This window comes from Condylura cristata, unplaced genomic scaffold, assembly GCF_000260355.1.
Source record: "Condylura cristata isolate star-nosed mole 26May11 unplaced genomic scaffold, ConCri1.0 scaffold00021, whole genome shotgun sequence".
Lineage (NCBI taxonomy): Eukaryota > Metazoa > Chordata > Mammalia > Eulipotyphla > Talpidae > Condylura > Condylura cristata.
The window spans coordinates 26201064-26214389 of record NW_004567122.1 but is presented as its reverse complement, the minus strand read 5'-3'; positions in this window follow the sequence as shown (position 1 = coordinate 26214389).

Below are 13326 nucleotides of genomic sequence, written 5' to 3'. Positions count from 1 at the left end.
AAACATAATTTCAAATACAAAACAGTTGCAAGAATTGCCTAATATGTTGATTCACTAATTGTTAACATTTCCCCATATTTGCTTTATTGTTCTACCAGTCTCAAGGTAGGTGGGTAGAAAGGTAGGAGATAGACAGATAATAGACAACAGGCAGGCAGGCAGGCAGGCAGGCAGGCAGATAGAAAGGCATGTAGGTAGATAGAGCTATCAAAGTCTTTTTTTTTTAATTTATTTATTCATACAGAATTGGGTATAGGCCAGAGATACGGAGTATGAGAGGATTCACCAGAGACAGAGTGGGGAGCAGAACAGGCAGATGGACTAAGGGCACTGCTGAGGGGAGCAGTGGGCGGGTCAGGAGAGGTCTGCCACGCCATGTGGATCGCCTCTGGGGCAGGCAGGAATCAAACTCATGTGGAGGTGGCTTTAGCTTCTTAGTGCAGTGCTTTAACCCGCTGCGCCACCAGGGAGGGCCCTCAAAGTCTTTTTTTTTATTAGCCAAATCATTTGAGAGCCAATGGCAGATAGCATAACCCTTAATCCCTAAGAACTTCAGTGTAAATTTCCTGAGAACAGAACATTTTTAAACATCATTTCAGTACAATTTTCAAAATCAGGAAATTTAATATTGGCATATGTTAATATCTATGCCCAGTCCATATTTAAATTTTTCCAATTATTCTAGCAATGTCCTCACTACCTATATTGCCTCCAGGCCAGGATCCAGTCTAAAATCACACATTGCTCCTGTTTTTCATCTCTCTTTGATCTCTTTTTAGCTGGGGTGTTTTTCAGTCTTTATTTTTCATGTCTTTACATTCAGGGTTTACATTTTGGCAAGGGAAACACAGAAGCGAGATATTCTCAGCACGTCACATGAGAGGGCACTTGTTTAATTAAGGAGACATCTTCTAGAACTCTTCACTCTGAAGTTATTATTTTCCTCTGTTAATTGATAAGTGTTTTGTGGGGAGCTCCTTTATAACCTAAGTATCCTCATCCTCATCAAAATTTTACTTACAGGTTTAAGCATCCATGGATGATTTTCACTTAAATCATATATTTAATGTTTGCAAAATGGTAATTTTCTCACCCATCATTCCTTTATTTCCATTAATTGACATTAATTAGTTTACCCTTCTCTCCCCATTTATCATTTATTCATTCATTCAGTTTAGACTTGTAGATTCTTATTTTAATTAATATGTTAGTCTTTTTCTATTATTATTTCTTTTGCTGTCCAGATTGTTTGCTTCAAGTCTGACTGCAGGAGGCCTCTTCAAGCTACTTTCTGAGTCATTTTGCTATGTCCCCATCACTTTTTGAAGATTTCCTTTCTTTCTTTTTTAAAAATAATATAATAGTTTATTTTTACATCATTTTGTGCCCTTTTCCATCTCAGTTGTAATCCCCATGGGCTTCCCATCACCAAATCGCCCATGTGCCATCACCATAGAGATTTCCTTACTTTCTTGTGCTAAAAAAAATTTGAGGTTCACCTTGCACTTTTCCTGCCTCAGGAGTCAGTCTTTTCCCAAGAAATCTTGGTTTATTGCTTCCCCCCACCCCTTAAAGTAGGGAATGGTATTTAGAAGCCAAGATTTGGATATTAATCGTCTTCTTTGAAACTGGGGCATTTTGATTCTAGCCTCTCCCATTGCACAGAGCCAGGTAATAGAAGTAGGTATCTAAGCGTCACATTAAACGTATATGCTATGTAACATGTGCTGATACCTCCAATCCTATTGTAACCCAGCTCACAGAATTCTCCCTAATTGCTCTGTTCCATTTTTTAAAAATCTCTTCTTTATGCGAATCTGGCACTCGACATTATATATTGTTTACACTGATCCTGCAATTCACCAAAAATCGTTGTAACAACCCCACTGTGACAAAGATGCCTTCTGAGTTTAGTATTTGTAATTCCTCCCCACTCCACCCCACTTTAGACTCCTAAGGGTTCAGAGTCAAAGTATTGTGTTCACAAGTTGTTTTCTTTTCCTTCTTTTTTTTTTTTATTCATGTAGTATTTTTGTTGTTGTTCATTGGTCATGCAGCTTAGGTATATGCATTTCTATGTTTATTCCATTTTAGCATTTCCCCCATCATTGTTAATCTCATGCAGCCTGGACACTTGCTTACCTATTGTCACAATTCTTGTTCAGGTGTGGGCCCATGTTGCGTGGGGCTTTTGAACATAGTTCTATGATTTTTCTAATCCCACAACAACTTATGTTGTATTCATTTGGATTTGCATTTCTGAATTTCGAATTAGGTACCAGCAAACAAAATATATATGCACATACTTCCCAGCCATGCTTTCTAAACTGAGCAGCTGCAACTCTGCCTTCCTTTCATACTTGGATTGATCTCCCCCGACTCCTGGCCTTTGTCCCTGCTGTTCCTCCTCTCAGACATCCCTGTCCATCTTCATCCAGCCAAGCCTCGTCCCTCCAAGTGGTTAGGATGACAGGTGGGCACAAAGAAGTCATCTTCAGCCCAACTGCTGTCACACTGAGTATCTCCTACGGCTGCAGATGCCTCTTACTCCTGTCTCAGCTTCTTTGAGGGGAGACTTCAAAGCAGGCCCTGGCAGAGCCCTCAATGCGGTTTGGAGTCAATCACCTTGGTTTCTCTGAAAAATCCCTCCTGGAGGGCAGCAGTGATGGACTCGGGAGCAAGGAACAAGTTCTGGGCAGAATCGTCCCTTAAGTCCAGATTTCTTGCTATTACGTGCTCTTGGCAGCCTCCTACTTGGTGGCAACTGGCCCCAATCTACCAAGCCCCACATAAGGAATTCAATGCAGAAGGGGGAAATTTAAAAATAGATGTCAAATAGCATCATTCCCTTGTTCAACAGAGTAGCTTATCACAGGGTCTGTCAAGAATTATTGACTCTTAGCCAGCACCTTTAGCTTCAGGACTTTGGGTGAAGTTTTTAAGGATTCAGTCTCTGCTTGGGCTACCTGAGGCACACAGCAACCCCTGGACCCCCAGCCTTGAGCTGCTAACCACTATCTGGGGCTCTTACGGGATGAGCCCAGTTATGTTTAATATCTTGCCACTGAGAGAACCTCCTGTAGAGCCCTGCTCCCGCTGACTCTCAGCCCCTTGGATGCTGGCCCTGGGATGCACTCTGGCCACTGTGCACCACCACCCTGGCCAGACTGCTGCAGAGACTGGCAGATGCAGCCTGGTTCTGGCGTTCAGGGCAGTCTGTTTCCACTTGGGGACAGTGAGTGCAAATTTAGCTCCTGCTACACCTCGCTCTGCGTGCACTTGTAATGAGGCAGTGCATGCACGCACACACACAAGCTGTTACACTGTGGACACGCTGCAGCTTTCCAGTGAGAGAGGATTTCAAGGGTGTATTTTTATAAGGAAGAAATGACATAAGCGTCTCTCTTTGTTATTTAAATTTCATGAAAATCAACTATACATGGTGTGTAATTGAGCACAGAATAGGGCCCAGAATATATTCTGAAATAACGGGAGCTCTTTTATCAGGTTATATATGAAGGGAAAAAAAGTCAAAGAAAAGCAAAATCTCCATGCAAAATAATGAACTGCTTGAAGGAAGAGGAGAAAAAAGAGATGGGATCAAGCAGGGTTGGGAGAGTATTCAAGGGGCTGTTTTAAAGTCGTCACTTGGGAGTAGGGTCTGGAGACGGGCTGGGTTATGGTTATTATGGGTTGACGTGGGCCCAGAACCAGGCTGTCCACAGAATGTCAGCCAGGAAACAGGGCTGGGTGAGCCAGGTGACCCAGGTTCTGGATAAAGACAGGACGGGCTGTGGATCCTAAGAGGTCACCTTCCCTTTACCCCCTCCCCACTTTCCCCCCTGTAATCTGTAGTCTGTGCCCCAAGAGGCAGTGAGATAGGCTTCCAGGCAACCTGGTGATAAACCAGAGCTGATCTAGGGGGCTGAATCAGGGACAGCCTGATGGTGCTTGCCGGGACTGCACTCCCATGCTCACCAACATCCTTCCACCTGAACTTCCACTATCCCAGCTGCCTAAATGGGGAAGACAATGTCTCTTAAGAGGGTCTATAGGATAATCTAGACTACAGTACCTGGCCAGAGCAGGTACTGGCACAGGCCGAGGGTGAGTGGAACATGTCCCCAGATGAAACAGCAAAAATGTAACCCCAAAATTGAAATCAAAACAGAAAAAAGTGGGAAAAAAGAAAATATAAGAGAAAAAGGAAGAAAAAGACTATATTCCTAGTATAGTGTGGGCCCATGATCGGTACTGAAAGTGGGGCCCTATATCCTTCTTTCTGTCACCCCCAAACCCTCCATTCTTTCCTTTTGCTTTTCCCTGCAGGCTGCTACCCCACATGCCCTGCAGCTGGATCAATCTTTGAGGCAAGGTTTTGATTATGGTGGGCACTGTCAGACCTAGGGAGACAGCAGCTTCAGAGAGTGAATGCAGAGTTCCACCACAGAGATCTGGGAAACTGCGAAGTCCCCAGGAACTTCCACACTGCTGCCCTTAGTGCTGTGCAGCCTCCAGAATGCCCTTTCCTACTGTATTTCTTCAGCATCCCCTGCGTGCTTGGTGGTGCTTGGTCCTCAATATCTCCTTGAGAACACAAAGCCCAGTCTTCTCCCCAGGCAGGGCCAGTCCCCTCACCCGCCAGTCTAAGGTCCTATCTAGGACCCTACAGGTCACACCGAATTGCAGTGACAGAACCTATCCTCCCGCTAGACCCTGAATACTGAAAAGCCAGCACTTAGCACTGGCCGCGGAACTCAACAGGTGCCACTTTGGTGTCGTTTTAAAGAAGGAAAATAGCGCCTCAACGCTTTCTCTGGATGTGCCAGCGCCTCCCGGTGAGTCTGGCTTGAACGGAGAGTGGTGGGACACCCGAGCCAAGAGCTCTGCTTTGGCGGCAGAGCAGGGAGCGGGATCGGAGCGCCACCTATGGACAGTTTCTCAGACTGCCGGGGAAAAGTTGGCTGTTGCAGGTCGCTGGGTACCGCCGAGTGGCCTCCAAGGACACTGTGATGTCAGCCACGGTTTGCTTCTCAGCTGCGCGGTCCAGTCTCCACTCTACGCACTGCCTCTCAACCAGCAGCCAATGTGGCCACTTCACTGAGAATAAATGAGTGGCGCCCGGGCGTGAGTAGCAAGTCCTGAATAGCTTCAGAATTGCTAGGGCGGAATTTCTCAGAAACAGGTCTCATTGGGAAGTTTTGGACAGGAGTCAGTGGCTTCCGTTATAGCACAGTTGAAGCAAGGGGCTTCTTGCTTCACCTTCAGGCTTTGGGGACAGACAGACCCAGTAGGAATTCCAGCTGCTACTTAGTAGCTGTATGATGGTGGGCAAGTTACTTGCCCTCTCTGTGCCTGTCAACGCCCCTGTAAGACAAGCTCCTTGGTAGTGCCTACCTTACAGCATTACTAAGAAGATGAAAAGTCTTATCTGTAACCCAGATGCTCAGACACCACTGCTCCCAAGAGTCAAGTTTCTCTTCCCAAATAGCCTTCCGGGGTCTGGATTGCAGTAAGGCAGCTCATACCACATCCGCAAGCTGAGTGCCCTTCCCTCAGTCTGGCTTGCTGCTATTCTTTCTTTTTTCTTCCTGACTCAAGCTCCTCTTGCCACCTCATTATGAGCTTCCCCATGCCCTGTAGACCCCCAACCTCCTCACCCCAAACCTGACCAGGGATAACTCCTTAATAGTCTCTAACCCGACTAGAACCAGACTGAAAGGGAACCACAGTGCATGCTGAAAGCTTCAAACTGGCTCCTGGGTATGACCAGATTCAAAGCTCTGAGACCCAAGCCCACCTGACCCACTCTCCTGGGATCCCTGGCTAACTCCTTCTAGACAATGAATCCTCCAGCCATGTTACCATCCCTTCAAAATCCAGGAACCTCCCGTTGTCTGAGACTCTGAGAAGAAAATAGCTTCCTTTTTGTTTCTTCTATCAAAATGGAAAGAGACATAGTTCTGTTCTGACTAAGCATGCTTTTTCCTGTGATTATACACAAAATGAAACTCTCACACGTTTTAATTTTGTTATCTGGAACCTCTCTATCTCAGAAGAGTATCTTTGCTTTTTCTATATAAAATAAAATGCTCTGCTAGTTTTTTTTTTCTTTTTCAGGAAACAAAGGGATAACCTACTCTTAAACTTGACTCCTACAGGAACTAAAAAGCAAACAACAGTGAACATTCCCTTCATGTTTCCTGCTGTAGGCCCTTTGCCCTGAATCTTCACATCACTAGGAGGCAGTGGTCATTTGCTCTCTTTATAGCAAAAGAAACAAAGCATAAGGACCCCATGATTACTCTCTGGATCCATTTTCAAGACCAGGCAAGTTGACGTCTTCAAGTAAATGGCATTGTATAGATGTAACAGCTTGAACGTGACTCTCCTCTGTTTCCACTCATTGCTAGGCAGCTGAGAATTCAAAATACTGAATTCCAGTGCCACCTGGAACCCCCTGTTGCACATCACCTGTTTCATGGCTGGAACACCCTGTTACAAATACCAAGTCCAGTGCTCAGCAGCACGACCAGGCACAGGAAGTACCTGGGATAAAGGGCAGACAGGACGGGACTCCTCGTAGCTGGGCTGTGGTGCAGCCTCCCTCTGGCATCCTCCCCCTGCCCCAGGGATGACTGCTGGGTGGGGTGGGGCATCCTAGCTGTCTCAGGTGCCATCCTCAATAGCTCATATTCCTCCACAGCTCACTATCATCTTGGAATACAATCCCACCTATCCACCATGGCCTGCAAGGCCCTTCGAGAACTATCTGTCTCCCATCTGGTTTTCCAGTTGGCTTTACTGGTTTTCCACTTGGTTTTACTGCTCTCCTCCTCACTCACAGACAACTCCTGACTAACTACGATTGCTGCTTGAGGGCATTTGCCCTGGAGATCTCAGGCTTGCTGCCATACTTCTTCAGTGGAGACTTGTAAAATGCCCAGAGTGATGCCCATCACTCAGCATCATGATGGAGACCCAGGGCCCTCCAGTCCAGAGGGGCCACCCCAGAGTGTCCACCGTCACCCACTTATGGGAAGCTCCTTCTTGGAGATTTCTGTTATGTGGTCCTGTGGGAAATTAAGTACTAAAGGAAAAGCACATCTTAGTTTGTGGAAGGTCATCAGACATTCACACAAGCTCTGCAAATGGAGGGTTGATAGGACCTGGGATGTAAATGGGTGGGTGGGACAGGCTGGGAAGTGGGACCATGTGCCCCACTCAGCCTGGGGTGTCAGTCTGGTGTGCTGTGAGAATGTAAGCCCCGACACCCTCATTTTCAGACTTTACATGAGACACTGCAAACAAGGTTTATATGTCCAGGCTTCTGACTTCAAAACTGTTAACAACTTAAACAAAATGTTTAAAAGTCCATACTCTGACTCCAACAAGACACCAGCTACTTTGCTGAGTGCAGTGACCTACTAAGGCAAAAGGTGTTAGGTTTTGATGACTCCTGACTTAGAAGGGAGTACCTGCAGGAGAGTTCAGCTTCCCTAAAGGTTTCTGGGGCATTAGATCCTCTCCCACAAGGCAAGACAGATGTACATTTGCAACAAACACATAACAAATAATAGTGTTTCATATTTATCATCCCAGTAATGATAAAGAATACCGGAACTCAACAAAAGCTAGTGTTCTTGTTATTCTTGAAAGCTTGTGTTTAAAAAAGCCAGTTCAATTCATATAAAAAATACGCCAGTCCCTGCTTATCAAGTAAAGAAAGAGATGGAGGGAGGGGTGATCTCCCCACCTGACATTGGCATGAGCTAAGTTAATGTCACCAAGAGGGAGTGGGGACTCTAAAGGAGATGGGGGTATGGGCTCTCATCCTGAAGGATGAGGGACTCTGGTGGGATCCCCAGGAGCTGACTGAGTGTGGGAAGGCCCACCCACTGTATATCCTGTCCTCTAAGTATACAGACAAGAGTTGAGCCAAGCACTTCCAGGTGCTTACTCAAATGAGGTGAAAATCTATTTCCACACCACTAGCTGCTTATGGATTTTTGGCAACTTTATTCACAACTGCCAAAAATTGGAAGCATCCCAGATGTCCTCCCATAGGTGGTAAATGGGTCCATCCAGACAATGGAATATTACTAAGCTCTGAAATGTGCTGTTGAACCATGAAGATATAATCTGCTTCAGAGTCCCTACTCCCTCTTAGCGATGCTAACTTAGCTCATACCTAAGTCCTCAGGTGTGGAGATAACTCCCTTCATAAGCAGGGCCTGGTTTATTTTTTATATGAATTGAGCAGACTTTTTTTTAAACACAAGATTTCAAGAATATTTAAAAACACCACCTTTTTCCAACTCTGGTATTTATTATCATTACCAGGAAACTTAAGTTCTATTTCACCAAGTGAGAGACCCTGAGAGGTATGAGTTCAACTACATCCCATTTGCCCTAGAAAAGACAAAACTATGGCAATAGTAAAAACAATCAGTGGCTGCCAGGAGCTGGGGGTGGTGATAGACAGGCAAAACACAGGATGCATAGGGCTGTGAAAAGATTGTGGATGATACCACAGTATCATTGTAGGGGCTTCATGTTCTTCTGCATTTTTCAAAAACCCATAGAATGTCCAACACCAAGAGTGACCCCCAATGTAAATATGAACTTTGGGTGATAATGAGGTGGCAATGTAGTCGCATGGATTATGATGCATGAACCACTCTAGTTCAGGGTGTTGATAGCAGAGGAAGCTTTGGGAATAGGAAAAGGGCTATATAGGAAATCTCTGTTTTTCTGCTCATTTTGCTCTGAACCTAAACCTGCCTGAAAAGCAGATGTCTGTTTTGTCAAAAAGCCAGACCAGAGAAGTTGAGCACACAAAAGTTGCCCAACAGCGCCCCCTAGCACCCAGAAGCCACATATTCATCCACAAACTAGAAACTTGCTGAAAGCATTAGAGGTTTCCTTAAGGATCTGGAAGCAAGAGACTGAGGAAGTTTTGCTTTTCTGGGTGGCGTTTACCAATAACTTATCGATAACTTGTGTGTTGGGAGTAAGAGGGGGTGGGAAGGAAGGCCCTACCCTGGGCTTCCGCCAGGGATGCAAGGTCTGGGCAAGTCGCTCCTGATTGTATCTAAGAAATTGGAGGTATTGATTCTCCAGCGGTCGAGCCACAGCAGTCCTGGGCTCAGCTGTCCACACCGCAGCTCTTCTCGCTGTGTCCTTGCTGCAGGTGGACACAGCAGAGCATGTGGCAAGCCCTGAATCAGATCCACGGAGAATAGGCAGGTCGGCAGACATGAAGGGATGACGCCCAGACAGCGGGTCACTATGGGTCCGTGGTTGCCAAATAGAAATAGCCATGCCCGGGACACTGGGCAACAACTTTACCAGCCTTGTGGGTGATTTATGCTTCACGAGGTGACACGAACCAGGCAGCCTCTGGAAAACCACTTGGAGAGAGCGCTCTGGTGGGCAGGATTTCTCATTTTCTTTTCACTTTTCCATTTTTGTGAAATACTTCCCCCCTGAGGCCAAAGGAAGGGGAAAATGCTTTCTCTGTTATATTATTGGCCATGTGGAAAAGACATATTTCCCACGACAGTGGATTCGGAATGAAGACACACATTTGTAAAGCATATGTGGAAAATGCCGTGCATGAAGGGTAAGAAATATTTGTTGTCGTGGCTCTGGCCAGTTTTGTGAAATATCATAGGACAGGGAGAAAAAGTTTAAGGCAGAGAAATCACAGGGGAAGTCATGAGCGACTGGTTTTGGGGCATTTTCACAGAGTAAGGCGTGTTAAGGGAGGTGGTGCTGGTAGGACAGAAATGCCTGCTCGCTGCCACTGGCGCAAAGATCCCTGGAAGCTGCATGCGAGGGTGGGAGAGACATTGCAACCTACCTCATTTGATCTTTTCAAAAAGTGCGAATGGAGGCCTCTCTGGTGGCGGAGTGGGTTAAAGTCAGCACTATTAAAGTATCCACAGCCACCGCAACATGAGTTCAATTCCCCCCACCCTGCTCCAGGGCAGCGAGCTGACCCACATGGTGCAACAGACCTCTCCTGTGTGGCCTGCTGCTTCTCTGGGCTGTGGATTTCAGTAGGTCTGCCTGTCCTGCTCCCCATTCTGTCTCTGGTGATTCCTCTCACCCAGCACATCTCTGTCCTGTATCCCAGTTCTTGTATGCATAAATAAATATTTTTTAAGTGTAAATGATGTGATTATACTGCCTTTTCACATAAAAATAAAACAAGCAATGCCTTTTACTCTCAGAACCTGCATTTTAGGATAGAATAAGCACAGTTGGAGAAATAGTATCTATTTTAACTGGGGGGAAAAAAATCTTGAAAACTGTCTCCCTCCAGCCATCCCTCTCTTTGTATCCAAAGATTGGCCACAAACCTCTCTGCAATCCCTAGTGGCCTGCTCCTATGTTTTTGATCCCCTCTGCTGGAACTCCTCAGGCTGACCCCATGTACTGCACGCTGAGAAGCTGGTGAGAAGCTGGGGAGCTTTGTGGTGCTTTTGAATATGGCAGTTATGAGGTGCTGGGTCAACACTCAGCCTTCCTCAGTGTGACTAAATCTGGAAGCAGAGAGCCTCTAGGTGAGGTACAAGTTTATAAAGTCTTCCCCACCCTTGAGGAATATACTATCCAGCTAGGAAAAACAGACTCAGCTGTGTCCCCAGATCTAGTTGCACTTTCTTCTATTCTAATAGAGCTCTCATTTTGTTGCTGAGCACATAACCCCCCAGCCTCCCTTGCAGCTAGGTCTAGCTACCAGCTAAAGTCAGATCAAGTCACGTGAACAGAGGAATGTGGGCAATTCCGAGGCCATGGCTTTAAAGGGAGGGAGGGTGTTCCATGCTCTGCTCTGTGCCTGCTGGTTGCAATGCTGACACAGTGGAGCCTTCTGGATAGGGCTCAAGTAGACAGTGACAGGTGGGAAGGAGCTGGGCTGTGGACACAGTGCAGTGTTATGACCCCTACTGCTGGCATATGGCCTTCTAGTTAAGAGCAAAATATTCTGTCTCTTGTTTAAATGTGTGCGTTAGGTCTTTTCCACTAGCCAAACTCCTGCTATCATGGAAAGAAGGTCTTTCTCAGATGGTCCCCATATCCCGGTGGCAGTGGTTACATGTTCTATATGAGGGGTGAGGGCTTACACCCTAAGAGATATACATAATGGGGGTGGTGCGGGAGCTCCAGAGTCTAGGAACCTTACAACCAGAGTTGCTGCTCCCCAGCAATGTCCTTTGTCTCATTTTTTGTTGCAGCTGGAAATGCAAGTCATGTGGGATCGGTGATTCATTCCAAAGTGAGGTTTCTGTCTGACTTATGCTGATTTTGAAATTCCAATTTGTATTAAACTGGTAAAGGAGAATTAAAAGCAGACAATTTAATTTTGCAAAACAAATCCACAGAAATTGCCGGAGGGCCTTTCCTTTGTTTTGGCAAAATCAAGCCAGATTGTATTAGCATAGCCACAGCCTTGTCCCAGGTAGCACTGGAAGCTGCGGAACTTAGAGCTGGGCAGGCTGCCTTTCCTTGGCTCAGGAAGTCCTGGGATTTAGCGCTGTCCCCAGAAAACTGAGGTCTTCCTCCAGTTCACACGGACTGTTCCAGACCAGGAGGCGGCTGAGGAGCTATAGCTACAGCAGTGAGTAGAGCACAGACTACTGATCTCCCATGGCTTCCCTTGTAGGTATTATCCAACAGTTCAAAGGTCAACCTTCTAGAAATTCTTTGAACCTCTGGGTTTGGTGCCTCTGTTATGTTGGGGTACTCAGAAAGTTGCTCATGGGTTCTGAGTCCGGGACTCAAATCCATGAAAAATGTGCTGCTCAGTGGTGACTGACACAATTTTATTTAGAGCCCCAGATGGAAAAACATACCAATATCACTAGCCCTCACTTCTAAAATCTACAACTTCAGGTTTGTAGAAAAGTCCAGCAAGTCACCAAGGCTCCAGCTCTCAGGCAAGTGGCAGGATGGACCACACGAGTGACCACTAACCTGAGGGATTCATTCATCTTCCCACTAATAAGCCCCTGAGATTTATATTGTAGAACAATGCATGTGACTGAGACTATGGTGTTACTTTGAATGATGAATATTTCTGTGAAACAATATAATGACAGGAACATAAAAGTAAGGAAACTTTTACAATGAATTTGAAGGCTTTTGTTTTGTATTCTAACCAGAATATGTCCAATATTTTACTCAACCAAATACTATAAAATATGGAAAGTTATGACCATCAATTGTATTTTCATCTTCATATTAAGCTATTTGTAGGCAAACTCAGTATCCATATTCAGTCACCAAGTCTAAATAAATTAAAGACCTAAATGTTAAGACTTAAACTATAACAAGTTTAGAAGAAAAGCTTTATTTTATTGTACTTGGCAATGATTTCTTGGTCGTTATCCCAAAGGCTAAGGGCACAAAAAAAGTAAAAATCGGTACACTGGATTATATCAAAAATGAAAAGTTCTGAGCCTCAAAGGACAAAATCAAGACAACAGGAGGGAGGGAGGAGTTATTTGTAAGTCCGATACCTGCTAAGGGGTTAATGCCCAGAATATATAAAAAGCTGCAAACCAACAACACACAATACCCTGATAAAAAATAGGCAAAGGGTTGATGTTGACATGTCTCCAGCGAAGAAACACACGGGAACAGCAAGTCCATTACAAAATGGTCATTCTCGGTAATCAGTAGGAAAATGCAAACCAAAAACTCGATGAAATAGCACCTAACGCCCACTAGGATGGCTTTTATTAGAAAAGAAACAGAAAATAACGAATGTTGTTGAGGATGGAAAAAACTAGAATCGTTATCCACTGCTGGTGGGAATGAGGAATGGTGTGGCCACAGAGGCGGTTTCTTAAAAGCTTAAACAGAATTACTGCACTGTTCAGCAACTCCACTTCCAGGCATCTATGCAAAGAATTGAGAGCCAGGAATCAAAAAGCTATTTCCTATATCCAGAGCAGCATTATTCACAACAGCCAAAGGTGGAAGTGACCCAAATGCATGGATGAATGCAGAAGAAAACGTGGTCGCTGCCTGCATTGTTAGACCATGCAGTCAACATACCACCGGACTCACTATTATTCGGTCTAAGAAAAAGAAATTTTGCCACATGCTGCAACCTTAAAATATTATGCTAAGTGGAATAAACCAGTCATCAAGGATGATATTGTATGATTCCACTTACAGGAAGTACCCAGAGACAAAGAGTCCAATGTGGGGGGTGGGGGTATCCCAGTTCTTGTATGCATAAATAAATATTTTTTAAGTGTAAATGATGTGATTATACTGCCTTTTCACATAAAAATAAAACAAGCAATGCCT